Source organism: Furipterus horrens, unplaced genomic scaffold (assembly GCF_987537825.1).
Source record: "Furipterus horrens unplaced genomic scaffold, mFurHor1.1.pri manual_scaffold_3, whole genome shotgun sequence".
NCBI classification, from domain to species: domain Eukaryota; kingdom Metazoa; phylum Chordata; class Mammalia; order Chiroptera; family Furipteridae; genus Furipterus; species Furipterus horrens.
Window position 1 is genome coordinate 12,775,517 of NW_028327173.1, and position 13,987 is coordinate 12,789,503.

The 13,987-nt window shown below is 36.3% G+C and overlaps 1 protein-coding gene across 7 annotated transcripts in view; it reads right to left on the reverse strand.

The window, feature by feature from the left end:
* Positions 1 to 13,987, reverse strand: part of EIF4G3 (eukaryotic translation initiation factor 4 gamma 3) — a 294,628-nt gene that overhangs the window by 171,238 nt on the left and 109,403 nt on the right. The gene's annotated exons all lie outside the window — the stretch shown is intronic.

Below are 13,987 nucleotides of genomic sequence, written 5' to 3' on the forward strand. Positions count from 1 at the left end.
AAAGAAGTTAAAATAGTTTGGTCAACTATATATTCGAAGTTGTCTAGAGGGAAAGCCCTTGTCAATGGATATATGATTTTTCTATCTTATAATGCTAAATGTAGTAAGAAAACAAAAATCCCCTGCAAACTATTTTTAGATCGTCACTGAGCCGGTTAAATAAACATTATGCTTGCTATGTAACGTGACTCCGCCAGTACTTACGCTGCCGGGAATAAACAGACATCATGCACACTCAATCACATGAGACAGGTTTAGAAAACAACTGAGTCACCCACCAATAATCTTCCTTCTCCCAGTAACTCTGGAATTTTCTGCCTCACCACAACACTTGGCTTCTCCTCCAGTTCCCACTAATGACTTACAGTTCCCCGAAACCTTTCCCTCAATAACACCAACCGGTTGTATGATAAAGCTCATTTTAGGTATCACATGGTTCACCCCCAACCAGCACATCAAGGGATCATGACAATAAAAAGTGATGACAAGCAAAAACAGGAGGCTAACCGATTAGACTAGCAAACTTCCTATCTCAATAGGCCAGGGCTGCTTTGGAGAAAAACACAACTTCCCAGCTGACCTGGAAATGAAGGCAGTTATCACTGCATTGCCCATACCCATGCAGCTTATGCTTCTTCTGGATATGACTGACCAATCCATCTTCTAGGAACACCTCTGCCCCCGCCAAAAAAAAAAACAGCATCCCTGAATGATATGGTCCATGTTCTTGACTTCTACACAAATAACAAGGCCTCAAAGCAAAATTGCATCAGATTTTCTTTCCTTTGAGGGTGTTAATTAGTAGTGTCACCAATGGAAAAATTAGGCACACAAAAACTTTTCACTCAAACTGGGATGAAATAAACCGTCAAACCATACATTATTTAAAATGTGGCAATTAAACAATCCTTTCTTTTCAGCATCAACTGGAAGTGCTGGAAATAAAGTTTAAAAAGACATGGTTCTTGTGCTCAGGGATTAACAATTTACCTAACTCAACTGTAACAGAATACAGAAAGTGCTGTAATAAGGAGTGTGAATAACATGTCAAGAAGCAAAGCAAAAATTAATTAATTCTCCCTGGGAGAAGATATCCAGAGAGCCTCCAGAGGAAACAGTTCAACCAGAGAGAGATGGGTGAGCTGGCAGCCAGACATATGAGGAGAGGAACACTATATACATATAAAACAAAGAGTAAAGCAGAAGCACAAAGACCTGGAAAAGCAGGGCACACCCGCTGGAACCCTGAATAGGTCAGTAATGCCATGGCATAGTGGTGGGTGAGGCTGAGTGAGCACAAAGAATCAGACTACGGCCGGACTAAAAAATATGTCAAAGTAAGGGAGGACTGTACCACCTTGAAAGGACAGACCCCTAGAAGATGCTGAAGAAGGCAGCAATATCATTGGATTTGTTTCTTAAAATGAACTATTACAAAATATCAAGTCATAGAGAAGAGATCTGTGTCAGGGATATCAATTAGGGAGCTACTGACAGTCTCAGGTACATGATGATTAGGGGTCCTGTCTATCCACCACAGTGAAATCTAGACAATGACAGAAGATTCAAGATAATTTGTATATCGAAATAGCAGGACTTTCTGAGCAACTAGATATCAGGGGTGAGGAAGCTGCTGCTCCAAGGTCTGAGGCCTGGATAGATTAGGGATGCCCACAGAGCCAAAAATGACCAGACTCAAGGCCACCTCAAACGTTGTTCTCCGGCTACAATGGCCTTATTTATTCCCGTCAAATATACCAAGTTTATTTTCTCTTAATATCTTTGCATTAGCTGTTTTCTCTGCTTTGGATGAAAAAGTGATACATTCAATTGTATTATGTCCAGTTTTAACTGTCAAAAGAAATCCCAAGTACAAAAAATGTAGAGCGCAATTGGTCCTTGAACACAGGTTTGAACAAACAGGTCCCTTTCACATAAATTTTTTCAGTAAATTCTATAACTGTATTTTCTCTTCCTTATATTTTTAATAGTATTTTATTTCCTCTAGCTTACTTTAAGAACACCGTATATAGAATATATACAAAATATGTGTTAACTGACTGTTTATGTTATCAGGAAGGCTCCTAGTCAACAGCAGGCTATTAGTACTTAAGTTTTTGGAGAGTAAAAAGTAGTATCTGAATTGGGGGCCACATGAGGTTCAAGGGTCAACTGTAATCAGACATGGATAGAGCACAGTCAACTGCAGAGTGATCTCGGAATCAGCTGCATAAAACCAACAGTCCTTGCACGAGAGAGGATGAGATCACCTCAGGTACAAGACCAAATAACAGAAAGTAATTTGAAACAAATGTTCTTGAGACAGGCAAAAGAAAATGAATCTTTAAAGTACAAAGATGGAGATCCTGAAGGCTGGGATGTAAACTCCCTTTATTGAGAGTCAACTGTGCCAGGCACACATCTACTTTGATTATACAAAACCCCTAGGAAATAAATCATTTTAAAACCACAACCTCTTGATACCAATGAAAGTGTAGGTGAACAAATACAAGTGATGAAACAAAATATCTTTTAACATAAAACTCAGGATAATGTTTACCTAAAAGAAGAAAGGAGGGGATTGGGATATAGGAAGAGCACAAGAGAGCTTCGAAGATAGCAGTAACCAAATTCTTAGGTGAGTAGTGGCCAGTTATTTTCTTACAACAGTAGTCCCCCCTTATCCAGTTTCATGTTCTGCAGTTTACAGGTACCCATGGTTAACCATGATCCAAAAATAATAGATGGAAAACTTCAGAAATAAACAATTTATGTTTTAAACCACACACAGTTCTGAGCAGCATGATGAGGGAGCTGTTCCATTCCCTCCAGCTCCATCCTTCCAATGTGAATCATCCCTTTCGGTGTATCCACACTATATTCACTACCCATGAGACACTTATCTGGGTTAGTAGAGGTATCACAATGCCTTTGTTCAAGTTATCCTTATTTTACTTAATAATGGCCCCACAGTACAAGATAATTCTGACAATTTGGACATGCCAAAGAGAAGCTGTAAAGTGCTTCCTTTAAGTAAAAAGGTATGTATGTAGAAGGAGAAACAGTACATGTAGGGTTTGGTGCTATCCGTGGTTTCAGGCATCCATCCATTGGGGGTCTTGGAATGTATCCCCTGTGGATAAGTAGAAGACTACTGTATTCTTTCAAACTGAACTATACTTTTTTATAAGATTATATATTTCCTAATAATGTTTAAAATGGTAGGTGCTTCAAAAAAAGTAAGAAGGATTAGAAATGGTGAAGCAGGGTTACCACAGACATGGTAACTTCAGGAGCTGCACAGTGTACACAACCAGTGGGGCTGTGGGTGGCCAACCTGGTGCAGGTGAAAACACGGTGCAGGATATAACTGGAAGTCAGTTCAAGATGATTAACAGTACCAATCGGCTAAGCTTAGTCTAGGACTAAGCTTCTTCTGAAGGTTAGAATACAGTCATATAAATATTGAAGTAATCATCTCAAAGAAATAAATGGTTTAAATACAGGGTTGGCAATTTAAATGAAAAGTAAATATTTTGCTTCAACTTTATGAAGCAGCCTTTTCCAAATAAACCCATTTGTGCATAGCATACAGTATGCACTGTACAAATATCTGGCACCCAAGTACTTGTGGGAAGAATGGTCTTCTAAGAAAATCTTGCTACTTATTCAAACAGAGCATCTTAATAGTAAAATCTGATAAGTAGGAAGTATATTCAATAAAAGTTTAAAATATAGGTTTGAAGAAAAATCAAACCACATAAATCCTATGTACCACAACAAATCTATATAAACTCCTATATATTATTTAAGTCACCTCTAACTTTTTCTGTCAGCCAAAACACTGGAATATAACACAGGGCATTTTTCTGCAGAACAGTCAATTTCTTACCATTTTTCATTCTCAGAAAAATCCAGCAAAATGGCTGACATAAAAGATGAAAAACAATACTGTCTCTCCAGACAGATTCTCATTAGGTTTGTCTTATTGCCAGTTAATCTTCAGCAGAATTGTTCATTCCTGATGACATCGCTCATCTAATAAATTAAAAATATATACATTGTAAATCAAAGCCTGTCTAATCCAAAGCATGGCTCTGATAGATGACTAGGCATATATCTGAATCAAGCTTCAACTAAAATAAAATACAATTAATCTACCTAAATACAGTGCATCATCTGTCCTGCACCCCACTTCTCCCATTCCTATCTTAAAGCAGAACAATTCTTATTTGATTTTGTTAGGGAAAATATATTTCAGCTATTAAAATAGATGCTTTATAATACTGATTTACATAAAGCAGGGAAAAAATAAATAAACTCTGCAGAAATACCAAGTCATCATTTCAGGTATGGTTTTCAATTTTTTTCATCTTAATTTCTATTCGAAGAGTTACTAACAAAATGTAACACCCATGGGTCAGATGTCACCTTTAATTTCTTTTCCCCTGGATTCTACAGAGCAATGAACAAATGGGAAAAAGAGAAGAAGATTGTAGAGAAGAACCAGAAAGAAGCCATAATATGCCTCACAAAGTAAAAGACAGCAAACAAACTAGAAACTAATGACCTGTTCTAACACTTGGATATTTTCCCCCAAATATGTCATAACACAATAAGCACTCTTGCTTCTCAGAGAAGTAAATAACAGACGTGCTTACTAGACAGAATTTTGCCTTTCTGTGTACTATAATGTTTAACAGTTGACACTGCTGAATAATTTTTGGAAAAGTTCAAGATGAACCTCACTGTGTCTCTAGACAACATCAAGGTTCATTACCATGGCTTTCTGAGTGGTAACCCTAGGATTTCTAAATCATTCTACGTATCAGTTCTGCCTGAGGTGTGAGTTTAAAAAAAAAATTACAGGGGATATAAACCAGACATAATAAATACAGTGACAGACAAATTAATAAATCTTTTAACAATGTTAGGCAACAATTTTCTTTTTTTAAGGCAACAACATTTAATGATATAAATGCCTATGTAGCAAGGTCTGGTTTTCAGTAACGATGAATACGGTTATAAACTGGGATTAAAAAGTTTAGAAAACTTCTCAAAAACATAACATTGAAATGTAATACCAAACTAGATAAAGAATTCATTTCCTAAAATTAATTCTCAATTTTAAAAAATGTCTAATATTCCAAAGCTATTATAACATAGGGAGTGCAACATTTATTGCGTATTCAAGCATTTGCCAGGGCCTTTGCATTTGTTATTGGATTTAACCCTCACGTGACCCTATGATGTAGGTATTATTTCCATTTAATAAGTGGCAGAACTTCCACTTTGAGGGGGTTTTGACTTATCCCAAATCTCGTAACTAATAAGTGGTAAAACTGGGATTCCAGACCCAGGTCTCTATTTTTAAAATGAAACTTTACTTTCTATAATGCAGTACAATAGCAAACTGAGAATTTTTTCCATGGTTTATAGTTTGGAAGTAGGCATGGAGCTCTTTGCCTCAAAAAAAGTATGAGATGACTGTATGATCAATTTCTTTCTTAAGTTAGATCAATAAAGAGAAAATCTTTCTGGGACTTTATCATAGTTACTTGTTGGGCTGTAATTGAGGCCTCTTCAAGAAGTACTCCAGTAGAGAGGTTTTCCTTTTGAATGTAATCTCTTTCAACACCAGAGATATGACTGCTAGAAAATTTAAAGGTTGTATTTTAAATGTTACCTAACTTAACTACTGCTCTTACTTAAATTGTGGCTTTTGGACATTTTTATAAGAATGTTTTAGGCAATTCAATCACTCATTAAGTCATAATATGTATTTTATTTTGTATTAGGACCATCCAATTACTGTTACTCTTTGTTACTTCAAAAACAGATGTTTAATGAACATCACTCTACAAAACCTGAAGGGCACTTGACCATCTTTCATCACCATCTCAGCGCTGGCCTTGTCATGCCACTCTATCAATATCCAGCCCTAGAAATATTCACCACAATAAACAATTCCAGAATGAGACAATTTTGACAAGTAGACTGATTGCACATCATACTGTTAACGGAAATACTACAAAAAAATGATGAAACCTTCATCTCTCATATTACATTTCTTTAAATACCTTAACATGTAAAATCATTGCTCAGAGACAGTATTTCTCCTTATTTAACCACTATGACTCTATATAAAAGCTTATCTGTGGAACATTCAGAACAGAAAATTAGATCACCTGCCCAGAAAAGAAGTTTTATATTCAATATTGTGCCAAACTGTTTTTGGAAAACCTGCCATGGTATCCTGACAGATGAGACTTTTCCAGCTTAGGAATTCCGTCTTAATTATTTAATTCATGACGACAGAACAGCTTGAATAGTGAGAAAAGATTCCCAGGCCCTTCATCAAAATAAGCTTTCCTCAGAACACGTTCTTTGAAGATGCAACAATACAGTATTTGGCTCTTTGAGCCTATCATCAAAATAAGTGGTATATGTTATCAATACTATAAAAATTATTTTAATACAGATTGTAATGCAAATACATTATATGTAAAAACTTAATAGCCTACTGTAGACACTAGAAAGAAAAAGTTTCTCAATTAAAAAAAGCCACTTTCCCTAAATTAAGAAATGGCCTGATTTATTGTGTATGTGGAAATGGGGGCACATTCTGCTCCTTTCACTGAAAATCACTCCCAGCAAAGAAGGCCTAAAAAGTCTCATTTAGGTGGTGGGTATTCCCTGTTTCACAGCTTTGTTCTTAACATTAGAATTACCTAGGTCCCAGGAAGGGAGGGAGGGCGGAAAAAAAAAAAAAAAGAATTACCTAGGCCCCATCCCAAGCAATTAAATGACAATCTCTGGAAAATGAGAGCCAGGCATCAGAAGATTCTGACGACAGCCGGGATTGAGACCACTGATCTCTTTCTTATTGCTGAGCAGTGACATTACATGAATCAGAGAAACACTGTACTGAATGTACCACCATTTCTGTATTCTTTCTAATCAGTTCAACATTAAATGCTGTGTTCTTTTGCCTCTCACTAGACCAGTGGTTCTCAACTTTCCTAACCCTTTAATACAGTTCCTCATGTTGTGGTGACCCCCAACCATAACTAAAGCATAGTGATTAATGACAAAAACAATATGTAATTATATATGTGTTTTCCAATGGTCTTAGGCGACCCCTGTGAAAGGGTTGTTCGACCCCCAAAGGGGTCACGACCCACAGGTTGAGAACCGCTGCACTAGACAATGATGGGCTCATATAATAAAGGTGGCTTTTGCAATATACCTAGATCTAATGGGCCACTGGCATTCCCACAATAGTAATATACTATTCAAAGCTTAGCTCTTCCCTACATAGCCTAATATCCCAGTTCCCTCCCCAACCCCATTTCCTGTTCCCACAAGGTTACTGGGGCTAAAAGCACTCACTGGTCTGCCTCTAAGGAGAATTCAGTGCCTGGTTCAGTGAATTCTCAGGCAGTTAAAGTATTCTACAATTTGAGCGCTGCTGGCTTTCTGTTTCTACCACCAGTGTCTGCTATTCATCACACCTCCTGTACCTGCTATTGATAGCTACCACTATCATCTCTACCACTTTCCTCCCTCCATTTTTCCCACCTTTGTTTAGTCTTCGATTTCTTTACAGTTTTTTCTCTTACTTTTCATCTAAAAACACTCCTAGCCGGAGTTCCCATTCAATTGATTTATCACACTAGACATAATCTTCACTCTAGGTCCCGGTTCTGCCCTGTTGAGACGAACTCCTCCTCCACCAATTTTTGAATTCCAGATTTAGACATTGTCACTCTACAAAGAACCAGAAGTTTAAATATTGTGTAGCTGAATTTTTATAAATCTCCGATTTTGCAAATTTATGTTTCCTAAAGTTGTTTCAGGTCAACAGTTTAAAAATCAAAACACAGTGTTTCATAAAAACAATGTTGTAAGGAGTGGTTGTAACCCAAAAACTTTTTATGAAAACCTAGTGTCTAAAGCGAACCTGAAATAAAGTACTATGGTGAACTAGCAAGGCATCAAGAATTGGGATCTGGGTATCTGGACTCAGTCCTTTACCTAGGGTGTAACCTAAACTACCTGAAACACATCATTTCCCTTTTCACACTCAGCCTTCCCAATCCACAAAATGGGGATAATCATATCTATTGTATAGGACTATTGTAATGATAAAATAGAGTAAAGCAATTGAAATATGCTCTGAAAACTAATCTACCATCAAGATATTAGCCTCAAATACAAAATGATAATAGGAGTGCACAATAAACATTAGTTTATACTCTGTTATAATTCAAGTTATATTAGAAAGGGCAGCTATTGCTTAAAATTATTTCTAAATGTTTCCACGGTCAAATCCTCCTCCCACTGTCCTTTATCTGCTCAAGAGTTAATATTTTTGATGAGAAGATATCATTATGATTCTTACAGCATTAGATCTACTTTTAGAGCATGTTATATATAGCTATAGCTTCTGGTGTGAGACTGTCTTTATCAAAGACCCTCTATAAATGGCCATTCTTTAAGAAATCTGTATTCCTTAAGACGTCTGGAATAAGTAAAACTAAGCAGGACACAAAGATTTGGTGAAGGACGCCTTTTGTATGCATCCAGCTTTCTGATAGCTTTCATCTTTCCTACAAATTGCACAAAGTATTATAATTCCGTTTTCTAATACATATTTCAACAATGTTTTCCCCTCTTTTGGTTTTACACTCCCTAATTTCATTGCTACGAAAGTTAAAAGACAATCAGGTTAAGAGACAATCACCAAAGAGTAATGCCTTCGATGTCCTTGATACTTATTTTCTTGGACTGCTGGCCGGCCTCCATTCCTTCTGCTGTATCCTTCCCTTCTTAAATGTTGCCAGATGGTTATGTAAGTAAGTCCAGCTGCTTTTGAGTCATCACTTCTGTATCCAACTTCTCTAATTCCTATGTGAACCCTGATGTACTCTATGAACCCTTAACAGTCGTAGGAATTTCTCAGTGTCTTTCTGAGCATGCAGGTGGACTGTCAGTGATTTCTGTCACTTCTGGGGCTGTTACTGGCAAGTGTTGCTCACATAATACTATTTCTATCACTCCATTCCAACAAGACTGTCTTGGTAACACAAGACTTCTTTTCCCTAAATCTGCTACAGTATTCTAAAAGGATAAAATTTCCATATGTGTAAAATTTAAAAAGCTGAGAAGAAACACAACAGTTTATGCTGCATTTGATGTAAAGAAATAACTGCTGGCTTGGCAATGGTTTCTTTTCTTTTCTTTTTTTTTTAAAAATAATTTATTCATTTATTTTTTCTTTATTTTGTTTTTTATTTTATTTTATTAAAGAGAGGAAAGGAGAAAGAGAGGAAGAGAAACATCAATGTGTGGTTGCCTTTCATTTGCGCCCCCAACTGGGGACCTGACATGCAACCTAGTCATGTGCCCTGACTGGGAATCGAACCAGCAACACTTGGCTCGCAGGCCGACGCTCAATCCACTGAGCCACAGCAGCCAGGGCCGGCAATGGTTTCTTAACTATGACACCAAAGGCACAGGCAATGAGAGAAAAAGAGATTAAGACTTCACCAAAATTAAAAACTTGTGTAAATGACACTATTCAACAGAGTGAAAACACAACTGACTAGGTACCTGGAAATCATACATCTGGTAAGGAACTGAGATGCAGAATATACAAAGAACTCCTACAACTCAATAACAAAAATAATCTGATTAAAAAGTCAACAAAGAAATTGAACAAATGGCCAATAAGCACATGGAGATGCTCAACATCACTAATCATTGGTGACATAAAAATGTTTTGCACACACATGCACACATACAAATTTTATGACACCATTAAGTTTGCTATTATCAAAAGGAGCATATTCTGTTGAAGAAATAAATTAGCCCATTCTGATACAAAATGCTATTTGCCACTCATTTCTAAAGATAACATTTTCTGCTTTGATTTTACCTTTTAAGTCGAGTTTTTTAAAATTTCTGAATAGATTGCTATTCTTATCTTTGCTCCTACATGTTTAAAATTATGAAAAAATGTAAAATTATGTTCAACTAATATAAATTATAATTCTGATTAGATTTTTTTAAAAACAGTAATGGTATTCTATAGCATTTCAGCTTAAATGTAATTTAAATTTTATTTTGTTAAGTTCTAATTCTGTACAGTATGTTCTGAAAATATAAATATGGCCCTGGCTGGGGTGGGTCAGTGGACTGAGCACTGGCCTGTGAACTGAAAGGTCGCTGGTTCAATTCCCACTCAGGGCACATGCCCGGGTTGTGGGGGGGTTGTGCGAGAGGCAACCGATAGATGTATCTCTCGCATAATGATGTTTCTCTCCCCCTCCTTCTCTCTCTTCCCCTCTCTCTAAAAAGTAAATAAAATATTTTTTAAAAAATAAAATATAAGTGATTGGAATTAACATTTTTCTCTGTAGCCTAACACATGACTAAGTTTTGTAAATGCTCTTTGTGTATTAAAAAAAGAGTTCATTTAAATGAAAAAATTATTAAGACAAATTTACTAGTTATTATTCCACTCAAATTACCCATAGCTTTTTAAATCTTTTATCTTAGCTGACTTAGTAAAAAGGTCTCTATATATTTGAAGTATGATAATTATGGTTTTCAAATCATTAACCCCAATTCTTTTTATCTTGGTTGAAATGTATAAAATTCCTTTTCATATAGTCTTGTGCTAATTTATATATTTATATAAAAACAAGTTTACTATTATTGTCATTTATATATATGGCCCTTGACACACGTTCTCTAAAGTCAGCTAAGAAAGGTTTTTACTTATTGAAAGAGTTAAAGAAAGAAGAATATGCAAAAGACCATCTGACCCACAAAACACAAAATATTTACTACCTGGTCTTTACGGTCTGCTGATCTATGTCAGGGGTCCAATAAAATTTTATCTACCAAAAATAGGAGAGGGACCAGATTTCGCCCTTGGGTCATAGTTTGCCAACACTGACTTACATGATTATTTATTGATCTGACCATTTCTCTGAGATGTTTGTCTCCCATACTAATTATTAATTTATATATATTAAGTAAATAAGGGTTTATGGTGTTATATTTCCCAGAAATTAAATCTTTAGATTGTAGGAATTACTGCTCTCCCATGTACATTTTTGCCTTAAATTCTATGTTGACTTCTAAAAGTTGCTTATACCTTTTCTTTTTATTAGCATTTTCCTGTTAATGTTTCCATGCTCTTGTTTTCAGTCTACATCATGTCTAAATGTATATGCCTAGATTTTAGTTTCTGACAAATCTGAGTCACATTTAATAGGGGAATTTAACTTCATTATTATTATACTTAGCAACATGTTCCACAGCCCTGCTATTTTATCATTTTTACTTTCATTATCCCCTTTTTTGGCTATTGTTAAATTTACTGGGGTCCAAGGGGAGTGAGGCATAAGGGGGATAAATGGTAATGCAAGAAAAAATACGATAAAAAATTTCACTGGGGTCTACTGGTCCCATCTTATTCTTTATTGTAAGGAAATAATAATCTTTTTACCATGGTGTGTGCCAGTTGCTTGCCTACTGTCTTTCAGCTCTAACCCACCCTGTAAATAGGAGGGTGCTTCCATCTTCTGTCAGTGTGGCTTCAGACACCATGTTCATTCAGATTCTCCAGTCTCTCAAAGCTATTCAGAGATGCCAGCAGCAAAGAGGCCTGCACACCTGATATGCAAAGTCCCAGCCTCACCTCTCACTTCCTTCTCTCACCTACTAAGTTTCTGACGTTCAAGGACTAGCTTGCAGTAACTTCCTTCTCAGAAATCTGAGCGACAGTCCTAAAGGATCCTTCCTCCAAGCTCTGAGATTCTGACAACGCCACCATTTCTCCTTCATTAGTTTAGCTGTCTCCTACAGTATTAATCTCTGGATTACCTCGGCATCCCTTTGATAATCAATTGGCTGGTATAACAGGTTCATGTAGTTAATCTCCACAATTTGAAACACTTAGTACGGTTCCTTTTCCCTGACAAAGCTTTAACAGCTAAGCTACACTGCTAAACTAATTAGGTTGTCATGTGGTCAACTGTACTAAACAGAAAGGCCATAATTTTATAATTAAACAATAAAAGAAGATGGGGAATTTTAATGGAGATCAAGAGTAATAAGACTTGAAATAATAAACTGTCTTGAATAATATACTGTAGTACCTGAACATGGAGTATCATTGACAGATAACTAAAAGGAGATTTATTTTGCCTGTGAAGTAAAATAAAATACTGTCAACATAATTTCTTTCTTCTACAATACATATAACTTACTTAGGTAGCTATGGAACAAAATACTAGGCAGACAGAAAAGCCATCATATGAGAGAGAGAGAGAATTCAGATAGCTTGAGAATTTATCATTCCTCACAGAGAAAAAAAATAAAGGTCCATTAATGGATGATGAGTTTAGAATCAGACTTAGCTCTTCTTGTTACTTAATTATCAGCATGACTGGACATCTGAGAAAAAGGAACAGTAAATTAATATATGCAGTGAGAAAAAATGTTGTTTATCTGGTAAGCATAACATTTTATTTTTATATTGGTCATTCAATGTATCAATCTATAACATCCATTGTTTACACTTAATTGATTCTCTTTGCTTTAAATGATTTTCCTTGCTTTATATCTAACTTAACCTCTCTTTCACTAAACACTGACAGAATTTATAATCACCACAAAGCATCATGATGTCTGTATGGTCTGCTTTTCATTGAGTGTTGAGTCACTGAAATTCACAATTCTTAGTTCCATGAAGATGCTAGTTTTTTGTATATTACACTTTGTTGTTTAGCAAAATACTTCAAGTAAACTTTCTCATCTGATCCCTAATAAAACAAATAGCCCTGTATTAAGCTTATCCTCTCCCTTCTCCCACATCCCTGCAAACTGAACACCACCACCACCCAAAATAAGCACATATGGATAAGTACATATACCCATCCACCTGATTAACACAGAACAATATTCCACATCTTGGTGGTACTTATCCGCTCTACTAACCTTTCTCCCACAGTCCTACTTGCCCATTTTCCCCACAACTCTTTGAATCACATAAATGGTGCTATGGAATGAGGTGTGCCCCAGCCCCAAATTCGGATATTGAAACCCTAATTCCCAACGTGATGGTATCTGGGCATGGAGCCTTTGGCAGACAACTGGGATTAGATGAGGACGTGGGGGTGTGGTTCTCATGGTGGGATAAGTGCCTTTATAAAGCACACCAGAGAGCTCGCTTGTCTATCTCTGTCACGCAAGGACACAACAAGAAGGCAATCTTCTTGCGAGCCAAGTGTCGCTGGTTCAATTCCCAGTCAGGGCACATGACTAGGTTGCACGTCAGGTCCCCAGTTGGGGGCGCGAGTGAGAGGCAACCACACAGTGATGTTTCTCTCTCTCTCTTTCTCCTTCCCACTCTCTCTAAAAATAAACAAATTATTTTTTTAAAAAAAACAAAACAAGAAGGCAATCTTCTACAACCAAGAAGGCCCTCACCAGGAACCAAATCGGTGGCACCTTGATCTTGGACTTCTCAGCATCCAGAAATGGAAAAAGAAAAAAAAAATCTGTTGTTTAAGCCACCCAGTCTATGGTATTTTGTTACAACAGCCCAAACAGACTAAAACAGATGAAATATAAATATCTGCAGGAAATATCACAAGCACTTTAAATTGAATAGTCAAACTGCTACATGTCCTGATTATCCTTAAAACTTACATGTTCTATTTTCCCATCCCAACATTTAATGGCACATGCTAATTTCTGTAGCTAAATTGAAGCTACAATTTTCAGAACCATAAAAATCTAAACTATTTTAATGTCACAGCTAGATAAAAAATAGTCTGGTGGTACCAAAATAAGCTTCTCTTCTAGAACTAGAGAAAATTAGTGAAATGTCAAAGAGATATAAACTTGCAAGGGAAACTATGAAAGAGGTTTTACTATCAATTAAAACAGGTGAGTAGTAGCCACAAAA